Raw genomic sequence first — 13394 nt, 5'->3', positions numbered from 1 at the left:
ATAGCTCTCCTATAGAAATACAAAAAAAATTATGTGATTTTTTCTTTCATAACCTTATAGTACCTAACAATAGAGAATGGAATCCCTTATTGTTTGTTGGGGATATTCAATTAAGAGCCCTTATATCATGGATCCAAAATGAAATCAGCAGGGAAGTATAGGCTAAGTTTTATAGGGAATCAAAGAAAGAAATTTTCTTGTACTTAAGCCTGAAGATAAAGATCCTAAGACTAGTTATTATGATTCGTTAAAGATTTCCCCATCCGATACAAGAAGTTGAGCAATTTACCCTCTCTGAAATGTTGCATTTGATGGATATGATAAATTAGCTAAAACATAACTTCTAGAAGCTATGAAGGAAATATAGTGTTGATGGGCTATCATGACAAAGGATCTCAGAAATAAGGATCCACATTCACCCCTTAACTTTATTTTGGCTAACAGATGAGCTCCTTGGTACATAATGTTAAGCAGGGTTTGTCAAAATTCTTGGATTCCTCTTACCTTCCAGCCACGTATGGATATTTTTCCTTTGCTAGTTAATGCTGAAAATATGAATAATTATGATATGGTAGAGGAGGTGAGAAGGTGGGAGAAGCACAGAGATGTGGGATTTTACTAGATTTTTACAAAAGGAGGTACAAGACAAAAGATAGCTATAGATTACTTAATGTCAGCCAAAGTAAAGCACTTCATGTTTGCTAGAGGACTAGAAAAAAGAAAAGTTGGGGGGAAATGATAAGGCCAATCTAAGGCTTATTTAGTTCTTATTTTTACATGCTTTGATGGTTAAGACTTGAAAATTTATGAGTTTTTGATGAACCTTTTAAGATTTTATTTAGTTATATTGTTATATGCATACACTTTGACATTTATGAGATTGGATTAATAGTCTATGTATTATATGGTTACATAGAATGGAATGGTGTATCTTTCTATCTTGCATTGATTGGATAGTTATTCATGTAGCCATGTGGTAAGAGAAAAGGTGATATAAGAAAAATTATTATGAATTTTATCTTGGATGTATTGTGATTTTTGCATGTGCACACTAATCTTTTGCCAGGAATGGTGAATCAATGATAGAAGAAAAATTTAGCATCAGAAAATAAAGTGATGAAAAGGGAATGGTTGACTATTTTTAATTCATAATGATTTCATGACCTTTTAGTTATCAATTATTGTTACAAGCTATGTCAAAGTAGTTGTCAAAACATTATGGAGTAGATCTAGAAGCCATGAACTCCTAAATTCATGTGCAAATAAAGCACATCTTCCTGTATTAAATGATGTTGTGTGTTATCAATCTTGTCATATCCCTAGTGTTGGAGCATCCTAGATTTTAGGAGTTATGTTTTATGTTAGTGTTATAAATAAGTTGGAAGTTTATATTTTGAGGAGGGACTCAATAGGAACTCTATTATAATCCAATAGTATTAATAATACAATTCTCTTGTTCCAATATGCACTTATGAGTTGCTCATGAATAAAATGATATTTACAGTCTCTGATTTGTTTTCTATTCATTCTATGGGGGTCCACATGGGAGGTGAATTTAGTTTGTATCTAGGTAGAAGTTAGTCTTTCATTTCCATAGAACAAAAGCATTTTAGAGATTTGTTTGTCCTGCAGCCATATGGTAACAAAATTGCTGGTTATTTCCTATAGCATAAGTAAATAGTTCAATTGCATGTTTGTAACTCCATTTATAAGCACTAGGTTAAATTGACCCTTTCATTTCCTAGCTTACTATCTATTTCAGCATTTTTTTGCAAGGTCACAATGACACATCAGATGAATTAGATCATATACTTTGTGAGCATCATTTCAAGTTGACGTCCATTCTCAATAATTTAATGAGTTTAGTATGTCATTCTAGTACATTACTTGGGACTAATTGTATAAATAACCAATATAAAAATGATCTCCAATCCTTGGATACAACATTATTATATTCACCAACCAGTCATAACTTTAGCCCAAAACTTTTAATACATATTCTTAGCATGTAAGATACATCTAGCCATTTTCACAATAGTTCTATGCTTCCTTTCCACCACACCATTTTGTTGTGGTCTATAAGGAACAATAAGTTGATTTTTAATACCAAAAGATAATAAGTAAGAATGAAAAGAATTGTTAACATATTCAATACCATTATCAGTTCAAAGAATCTTCATCTTAGAATCAAATTTCCTTTCCACAATTAGAAAATGTATCAAGTACTTGATCTTTAATATGTAATAAATATATCCAAATTCTTCTAGTAAAGTCATCAATAAGAGTAAGAGCATACTTGGTACCTTGAATGGAGATGTTCTCAGTAGGTCCTAAAAGAACACTATGAATCAATTGTAACTTATGAGATGCCCTCCATGATGAACCATGGGGAAGGGGATCCCTATGGATTTTTTTGCTCATGAACCTAGTGCATACAATCTTAGATGGAACAATGTGAGGTAGTCCTTCAACCATATTAGATTTTTGCATCAATGATATATAATCACAAGTCAAGTGACCAAACCTTTCATGCAACACATTAGAATCAATATTTTCTTGCAAAAAGTAGCTTGAAGAGGTAAACTCATAAAACTTTAACAAGTTATCATGCTCTAATGTAGCATTAGCAATAACTTCATTATTATTAGGATCAATAATATAGCACAAGTAAATGAGATTCAACCTTATAATCTTGACATAATTTATCAATTGGAACACTAACATCACCAAATCCTTCAACTTTCTAACTATGATTATCAGCTAATTGAATTGAAATATTTGAAGGATTGGATTGCAAGGAATCAAACACTTCTCTATGAGATGTAACATGTTAAGAAGCACCACTATCAATAATCCATTCTAGATGTTTAGAAACATTATAACTAATAGTAAAAGCATGGTGAGATCAGTTACCATGAGATTGTTGATTATGTTGATTATTGTCATTGATAGGTTGCTTATATTTCTTTTTAAAATAATTATTGTTTAGATGACCATCTTTCCCACAATAAGTACAATGGGTTTTTTTATTAGGACTATTATATTGATTAGGATAGTTATTGTTATGGTTTGAATTTTGATTATCATTGTTTTTAAAAGAAGGTGTAGAATTAAATATATGATTGGAATTATGAATATTATTAAAGCTTTGATTATTATGATTATTGTTAAAATTATGATTATTTGGAGACCTATTGTGATTACAAGATTTGAGATTCTGGTTTTGATTTTTAGACACAAAGGCATGTTCATTGAGCCTAAGAGTACCAAAGTGTAGTAAATTAGCTTCCTCTTGATGTGATAAATTTTGAAAAATAGTATAAGTTAATTGGGTAGACAAAGTAGGAATAGCAAGTTGAGAATGAACATTAGTGATAAATTGTTGAAACTTCCTAGAAAGACATTTCTTTAAAACAATAGCAATTAATCTAACATCAATTAGAGTAACTTCTAATCCAATTAATTGACTCTTAATGGAATCAAATTTTAGTGGGAATTCATCCATAGATTTGAAATCAGTGTACCTTAAATCTTCCAATTTGTCTTGTAATTGGATCTTGAGTAATTTGGTACCCCTGTCATATGTTTGTCTCAAAACATCCCAAGCTTCAAAGACATTTCTTTAAAACAATAGAAATTAATCTAATATTAGTTAGAGTAACTCCTAACTCTTAATGGAATCAAATTTTAGTATGAATTCATCCATAGATTTGAAATTTGTGTACCTTAAATCTTCCAACTTGTCTTGCAATTGGATCTTGCATGATTCAGTAGGCTTGTCATATGTTTGCTTCAAAACATCCCAAGCTTTGTGGGTACTAGTGTAGTGAGAAATCAAAGCATACAAATTAGGATTGAGAGATATGCTAATGATGCCAAGAGCTTCCTCATTTTTATTATTCCAAGCATCAATTTCATCTTGTGAAGCCAAAGTGACAAGAATCAAAGAAGGGTTACTAGGAACATCTATAATATGCTTAAATCAAAATATAAATGAAAGATGTCTCTTCCAAGCATGATAATTAGAGTTATTTAATTTAATTTTAGGAATTAAAGTAGACATGATGTCAAATTAATGTATTAGAAAAAAATCCTTTTGATTAAAGAAAGAAAATAATAATAAAAACAAGAAAAGGTGATAGAGTTAAAAAAAGAGACGCGACATCAAGCAATAGTCAAAAGATAGAATGAAAGCAATAATTTACACCAAATGTAGATAAGAAGAAAAAATTACTCCACAAGTAGAAAATGCACTGAAGCACTAAATATAGGAGAATAACATAAGCAACAGGAATCTTCAAGAAGGCAGAGGTGATAGAAAGAAGGAAGATAAATCTACAAGAAAGCAAAGGTGATAGGAATCTACAACAATAGAAAAGTGATAAAAAGAAACTAAAAATAGGTGGGTGACAAGAATAATTGAGAATAGATATGCAGCCAAGGTTTTCAAAAAAAAAATGCAAAAAAAAAGTGTAGATTTGGTGAGGCATGTAGGGATGCGCAAGAGAAGTGACAAGCAATCGTAGGTTTACCGCCAGATAGTAATGGGATGGTGGAAGATGGAAACAAGAATAGATTAAAAAAAATAGATGCGACATAAATACTTGGGGAAAAAAACATAGAGAATAGGAAAAATATGTGACAAGAATTAGCAGAGAATGGGAAAAAGATGTGACAAGAATCAACAAAGAATAGAAAAAAATTTGATAGGAATCAACAGAGAATAGAAAACAAATGCAATAGGAATCAGTAGAGAATAAAAAGAAATATGACATGAATCATCAAGCAGACCACAACAAAAAATATAAGGTTAATGCAGCGAGAATGAGAAGAAACAAAGCAACAAAAAGAACAGATAATGGAGAAAAAAATTCTTGCAATAAAAGGATTTACTAAAAATAACAATAGACTAGATTGATTTTAAATGAAAAAACAACCAAAATAAAACTTGCAAAGAATACTATTAGAGCTATATAAAAATATATATGCCAATAGTGACAAAAACTAAATAAAAAAGCTTTCTACAGGAACTATTATAAAAAAAAAGAAAAAAAAAACTAGTTAGATGATATGAATGCAATTTAATGGTATTGAACTTTAAGAATATAATGAGATTTGAAAAAATGTTAGAGTAATGAATCTTGAAACACAAATAGAGTTAAATATCTCTTGTTTTGGTGGAAAGCCTTCCAAAACAAAGAGAGAAAAACACATGCAAAGGAACAATCTTCTGGCGGAAAGCCTTCCAAAGTAGGTTAATACAAATAGCAATAATAAATAAACCTACACAAAAGATTAGAATAAAAACTAAAACTACTTTCTTCTCTCTCAAAAAAGATCTTAAAATGGTAATCTTTACAAAGGTTCAAAACAAGGATTAGAGAGCTATAATATCATGTAAGAAAATTAAAGGGATGAGAAAGGAAACTAAATTAATGCAAGTAACAAAAGTGAGAAAAAGTTACCATGAAATAACCAAGATCCAAGAGCATATGCCACTGAAGAGAAAAAAAAGAGACAAATATTTTGAAAGGGGAAAGAAAATAAAATACCTTGTGAGTATTATGAATGGAAGGAAAAATCCCTAAGAAAGAAGAGATAAAGAAGGTGGAGCAATATAGATCATTACAATAGCACAAGACGATGTATAGAAGTGTTAAAAGAATGAGAACATGAAATTTCTTCTATAGAGATGAGAATGGTGTTGCATGTATAACTCCCATTTCTATAAATGTCACCATTCATAATAAGTGTGTACAAAGTGTCAAGATCCTCTTATGGAGGATATACTAATTTTCTTATTAAAGGAATTACATAAATGAGTTTTCCTCACAATAGGACAAGAAAATGACATGCCCTTTACATGTGGACTAGATGAAAAACTAAACGAGGGATACCTTGGTTTGTCCCAATTAATAAATAAATAGAACCAAGGAAAGATTACTAATTTAACATAATGGTAGGCTCTAATTAGGACCTCACAACACTAGTGTTGTATTCAAGACTTCCTTCAAATGTTGAAATGATCTATCACACTCTAAATTAAATGAAAAATTAGAATCCTTTTTCAAGAGATTATACAGTGGATCAACAATTTGACTGAAGTCTTTGATGAATCTATTGTAGTAACTAACATGCACAAGGAATTTTCTAGCATCTTTTTTTTTTTTTTTCAAGGGTTCGCAATGTTTTGATCACTTCAATCTTAACTAGATCAACTTGAATACCCAAGGATGAAATGTAGTTCCCCCTAAAAAAATCCTTCCATCATCATATAGCATTTTTCACTATTTAGAGAAATATTATATTCTTGAAATATTTTGAGAACCTTCTCCATAGCTTGTGCCTCTTCAAAGGTAGTGTTGGCATTATGTTGTATTTGTCATTAGTGACAACACTTACTCGATTCTAAATGCTTACTGAGCATTCAGTGGTTACCTTGTAAGCTTAGCAGTTAAGCAATTCACATCGAGCATTCCTAAAGCTACTACATAAATATAGGCAATGTGAAGACTAGTAGTATCTACCAAGATTCTCAGTATCTACCGTGCTCCACAATGTGAAGAACAGTAAGTTTGTGTCATGAATATTTAGTGTAAATTGAGCATTGGAAGAATCAGTGTTTACCAAGTGAAGCAAGGTAAACTCAGTATGCAGTATCTACCAAGTGACACTACATCTACCAAGTCACCAGTGGTTAGCAAGTTCAGAAGTACATCAAGTGATTAGTATGGACCAAGCCTTCACTTCTACTGAGTGCATGACAATGTTGAGTAATGTAGTGGATGTCGTGTATCAAAATGTCACTGAGTTAGTTCAGTGAACCCAGTTATTTACTGTTGGGCCAACTTTGTAATGTATTTTTTCACTTATGTTTTGGCCAACCTTGCAGTTTTGTAAATTTGAAAGGTATATATGTAAGGTGTATTAAAAATATCATATGAATGAAGAAATAGCATAGTAATAAAAAGAATATGCAAAGGATTTTTAGCAGCAGTTCAAGGAATAGAAAAAGGTCAATACAAAGGTAGAAAAGTTATATCTGTCACATAAGGTGATCAGAGCATAAGGATCTTATCAGCAATCAGTTGTAAGTGGATCCACTGCTTCATCTTAATAGGTGAATTATTTTTCTAAATCCTTTAGTAGGGTAGACTTAATAGTCTTTATATAAATCTCTTAACCGAGTGCATACTTCATTGTATGTTTGTAAATCCTCTAACAAGGTGGATCTAGTAGTCCTTTGTGCTCCTAATAGGGCAGATCACCAAAAGTGGTCAATGTAAGCCTTAACAAGCCAACTTTATGTTGTAGTATTGAAGTTTTGTGGGTATCATCCCCACCCGAGTTTTACTTTCTATTTGGAAGGTTTATGGGTCACCAAAATATTGTGTTCTTTTGTGTGATGAATGTTTTAACTTTTAGTATTAACACTTACAGTAGCATAGATTAGTTTGTGAAAAATTTAAAAGAAGAATTTAGAGTTACTGATTCACCCCTCCCCTCTCAGTAACTTGTCATATCCTAAATATTTCCAAAAATTGGTATCAGAGCTTTGTGGTTCTTGAGATAAAATTATGGTAGCTTGAGCAAAGATCTAAGGACAAATGGAGATATTCAGATTTGACAAGGCAATTGAAAATGAAAAGATAGATCTGGAGATGGCCATAGCTCAACTCAAAGAAGCAAAGGAGCATCTTTCCCAATCCCTAAAAAGAATGAAGGAACTTGCAAGACAAATGGATGAGCATCAGTATGTTGAAGAAAAGAATGAAGACTTTCTCCCATCAAGCAGCTCAAATGAAGCTAATGAGGCAATCAAAGAACTCCTAGCAAAGAATGGATCTCTACAAGAAGAAGTAAGGAAACTTAAAAGAGAACAATAAATCCAATCAATTAGGCTATGTGAAAATTTGGAATAGAAAAATAAGGCAAATGAAAACTTGGAGGCAAGGAACAATGAAGAATAGAATCAATCCAATCAACATGAAGATCTCATTGATCAAATCACTGGAGCAAATGAAGAAATCAGGATTCTCAAAACATAGAATGAAAGAATAAGAAATGATCTAAATCATGAAAGGGAAATTAATGAAAGAATAATGAGAGAACTAAGATGTGTAAAGAAAATCATTGAAAAATTGAAGAATGACCTAATTGCTGAAAAAAAAATCAATGAGAGAATGTTGAAATCACAAGAAAACATGAATCAATTGAATTAGCACAATGAGCAGAATCTTCATAGGTAAAAGCCTAAAGTAGGACTTGGATACAATGAAGAACAAGGTGAATCTTCCAAGAAAGGAGCAAAAAGGAATCTAAAACTCTCATGCAATCATTTTTGGAAAATTGGTCATACATCAAACAAATGCTGGAGTAATGGAAAAGAAAAATTCAATGGAAAGTGCTATTACTACAATCAGCATGGTCACAAAGCCAATGAATGCAAGGAGAAACCAAAATTTGAAGGTAAATGTCACAAATGCAAAAAGCATGGTCATAAGGCATCTCAATGCAAATCCAAATCATTCAATCCAGCTAAAAAAATAGTAAAGGCAATATTTGGATGGGACTAAAATACCTGGTGCAAATGTCATTATTGTGGAGAATATGGACACACTAGTATAAATTGTGCAAGGCATCACCTAAGGAAGAAGGATACTACTATAAGGTGCTACACATGCACTAAACTCAGTCATATAGCTAAAAACTACATGAATATAGGCAAAATTGAAGATGAAAAGAAAGCAAGGGCTAACAACATAAGGAAACAAATGAAGCAGCAATGGATTCCTAAATCTACTAAGGATACAAGCTCAAATCATGGAAGTTAAGTCACTCAAGAAGTGGGTGACTCCATCCCTTCCAACTAAATTCCTAAGAATGTGTTGGAGCTATACTCAGCAAGATAATCATAAGTAGTTCCAAGAAATATGAGGAATGCAAATGATCCAATCAGTATTCCATATACACCAAGATCACAGAAAGTTTATCTTTTACTGAGTTGCATCGAACTCCACTGAGGAAAGTTGGTTAAAGACCTTACTGAGTGAGGTCTAGAGTAAAAGGAATTTGGTTCATTTTCTGAGTTGATATTCTTACTGAGTTAGGTCAGTGGATGACAGTCTGTCACATAATATGATAGTATGGTACTGAGCATTAATGGAAAATTTTCATCAAAATGGGCAAAATTCAACTTCATTTTTCACCGTTTCTTCAAGAGCAAAGAGATTTCTAGGTGCATTCAAGCAATTCCAAGAAATTTTGAATGAATTTGTAGTTAGGGAATTTGTTCAAATATTTCATCACTTATCGAGCAACAATGACATTTGGAAGTACCAGTAGCAGCAAGACAAAAAGAGGATAAGAGATGTTGGTCAAGGGTGTAGAGTGGAATGCACCAAATTTCAAGTTTGTTCTAGTAGTGGTGGAGGCACTTGACCCTAATGGTGCACAATCACAAATTCCACCAAAGGTACTTCTGACTAATGATATTTGCACTCATTTTAAGTGTTCAATTCAAGAGATAGGAACCCTAGAAATGGATAGTTCTTTAGAAGAAATGTGTTTTGATGGCTCGTTGAAACCCGAGCACAAGCATTTGGAAACAAAAGGGTTGACACACATATCATACCTGCCAAGAAGCTTTCAGATAAAATGGATTAGGTATATTCTTAGCCATGTTCAAAATGGTTAGTTATGGTTGGAGCAACCCATATTGATCACCAAAAAGATGATTCATAAGATTATTGGCCTTCCCATTTTGAGCAAAGCCAAATCCACTAAAACCCTAGGTTAGGATTAACTCCAAAATAAAACCCTAGCCAAGTGGGATGGTAGAAGTTTGAAAATTAGCACTATATTGATGTGGAGCTAAGGTTTGGAATTCATCTAATTTCCCACAAGATTTATAGTTCTAGTCATTTGAACAGTGTGCCATGTGAGCCAGTAGACTTAGCATTCAAAGTTGTGAAGAAAAACTTGGAATTTGACCTATCTGAGCTAATACTGAAGCAACTAAACAAGAATATGGATAGCATCAGGTCATCAAAGAATAATCCTTGCAAATTTGGTTCTTTATTAACATGTCTTTTCTTTTATGTGCAAAAATTATTTCCATCCAAAGGTTCTATCATATGGAGAAAGGATGTTCCCATTTTGTATCAGATAAATGATTTGATAATATAAATGGGTGTAAACTTTGATAGTATAATGGATAATTATTTTGAAGACTTCAAAGAAAGAATGAACAATAGGTTCAGGATTCCTCGTAAACTTTTTGAGGACTATAAAGATGATATATGTTTCATGGTAGACTATGATAGAGTATACATTCAGGCAGTCAGGCCCCAAGTTGCATGGGTGAAACCTCTCCCTTATGAGGTCAATATTGATGAAACTAGGGACATTGTTGAAGCATAGGTAAATGAGCCTATAGATCCCAAGAAACCAGTCTTTGGCACTTATGATGAGGCAAAAGCCAAAATTGAATTGGAAATTAAGCTACCTCAAGCAATCAGCAAAGGTAAGAGGAAGATTGCTAAGATGAAAACTGTCACTAGTCCCTTAATGCTTACTGAGAGAAAAGGAGAGGATCAAGAAGAGGATCAAGAACAAGAAGATAAAGAATAAGAATCAGAAAATGAGGTAGAGCTAGCAAAGAAAAAAGGGAGGGTTGTCATTACTAAACCTCCAAAGGCCTCCATAGCTATTTTCACTAGGAGAGGTAAAGGTAAAGATAAAAGTGAAGTAGTATTCAATAAGCCCCAACTTACCTTCCAAGCAAGGCTGAAGCGGATGGAAGAAGGAGATGGCATCACAAACTTCAAGGCTTTAAAGTTTGAAACCAAAACTGATGTCGAGAAGATGCAGAATGAGGAGTTAGTACTCACCAAAATGGGAAAGTGGAAATATTCCATAGACTAGATTGCTCCTCAAATCTCAAAAAAATTACTAGTAAGATTGCAACCGAGGTGGGAGTTAGCCACACAGATAACCAAGGACATCTATGAATAGTCCTTGAAGAAACTTTTGCCAAATCTCACTGAGGCAGAAATAAAGGCAGCCATGAAGAATAATGAAGGTAAAATGATGATCAAATTTCACACATGTTTGATCCTAATTAAGGACATTGAGCATGTTGTAAGAGATTCAAAAAATATGTGGAAGAATATCTATCATGTGCACAAGCCTAGTGATGATCTAGTTGAGATCAAGGATGATGATGGTGATAGTGATGATGAAGAAGATGACAGCACTCCATGTACTACTTTTGATGTTGAAGATTATCAGGCACTAAGGGTTGATGATGAAGAGATAAGGGAAGAAGCTAAAGAGGAAGACAAGGAGGAAGTGGATGAAGAAGATGATCCAATCAAGGAAGAAGTGGATGAAGAAGATTATCCAATGAAGATTGTAGCAAAATTCATTGCTTCCCTTCCTCACTCTCCACTTAAGTAGACATCATCATCAGGGTTGGAGTTAGCTTCAGCAGGATTGATTGCATCTACATTAGAAATATCATCTGCTCCTACCACCCCATAGCTCTAGGTATCTTCTATGGAAGTATCAGTTACTTCATCTACTAAGTTGTATCCCTCTTCATTAGCACCTGAGCAATCCATCATAGCAATATGTACAGCTATCAGTTCCACAATTATGTCAACATCTTCTACGTCATTTACAGTAAGTCTACCAACCCATTCTACAATTTTGTCTACCATAGCTCTAACTGCACCAATTTCTATTAGTTCTTCAATTATAAATATTCTAGCTTGTACATTACCTATTGGTACATCATTTTTGGAAAGCACATCAATTTTGGATATAGTTGGTACTTCTCTCAATTTTCCTCTAGTTGGACCAATTCAAGTTTTTTCTACTAGTCCATCTATATCAACTATTATTTATGTTTCTAAATCCAAGGAAGTAAGCATTGAAGTAAAACCAAAGACTCTTCTAAAACTTCTGCTTATTGGTAAGGAAATTGATGAAGATATAGACTTGGATAAAGAAATTATTATTCCCAAGATAGATTTGAACACTGCCTCAACCAACAAAATGAGATTGGTCAGTCAGCTTTTAGAACAAAAGGCAAGGCAAAAGTAGCTAAGAGGCAATTACTATTCACAATAATTGAGAATGCCAAAAACATAATTACTAAACCTATAGGTGTTGATTTTGATCCATCTCAACACATTTTATTACAATTAGAAGAGGCTATAAATAAGTTCAACGAGGAAACCTCTAGCCAAGAGAAGCTCATTGAAAAGGCAGAGAAGAAAGTTGACAATAAGGTGCTTGAGAACATTGCTTAGCACATTGCAATAAAGCAAGTAGAATTATCCACAATTTTGAGCAACCTTGAGCAATCTTTTACAAATGTAAGATTACTTTTTGGCAAGCTTTGTGATGTTACTGAGTACACCAAGGATATTAAAGAAAAAATAAATAAGATTGATGTGGATATGAAGGCTAGTGCTCAAAAGTTATAGCTTGACCATAGTTCAAGCTCATCACATCACATGAAGGTGAAATTTTTGTTAGAAATGCAAGAAAATCTACTTAGAGAAGAAGCTAGGATCAAGACTACACTGATTGACATCTAGAATATGATTCTTCCAGTCATGGACCAAATGCAAAAACATATTGCCTATTCAAAAACATTGATCCAAGACAATAATTTTTCTATAGCAGATCATATGATTGAACTTTCTGCAGAAGTTCAAGTGGCACTCTCCACCTACAAAATTTTGCAAGATAATTGGGATAAGACATTGTCTCTTATTCTCAAGGTACACTCTAAATTTCTCTCACATTTTAGTGTCTCTATTTGAATTTATTGTATATACTCTTTGGCATTATTGCCAAAAAGGGGGAGTATGAGATGAACAGGACAAGGAAGCAAGGGGAGTAAAAGAGACTTGTGGAGAATTAAGAAAGAAAATAAATTGACATATGTAAAGATAAAAGCTATGTATATATTATGCCATATGTATGGGGGAGATATGTAAGATATGTATATACAACAGCTTTATAAAGATCAATTTTGAAAAATCAAAATTAGAATGTCAGTTAACATAAGTTTTGATTCATAAGTGTTTTTTTCACTAATGCCAAAGGGTGAGATTGTGGCAATATGTTGTATTTTTCATTAGTGACAACACTTACTTGATTCTAAATGCTTACTAAGAATTCAGTGGTTACCTTGTAAGCTTAGAAATTAAGTAGTTTACACCGAGCATTCCTAAAGCTATAGAGTAAATAAGGGCAATTTGAAGACCAAAAGTGTCTATCGAGCTTATTAGTATCTACCATGCTCTATAGTGTCTACCAAGTATTTTTTTGTGTCATGGAGATTCAGTGTAAATCAAGCATTGGAAGAAGCAGTGTTT

Source organism: Cupressus sempervirens, chromosome 8 (assembly GCF_028749045.1).
Source record: "Cupressus sempervirens isolate cs-2001-9-10 chromosome 8, ASM2874904v1, whole genome shotgun sequence".
Lineage (NCBI taxonomy): Eukaryota > Viridiplantae > Streptophyta > Pinopsida > Cupressales > Cupressaceae > Cupressus > Cupressus sempervirens.
The sequence above is the reverse complement of the archived record's forward strand: the minus strand, read 5'-3'. Positions refer to the sequence as shown.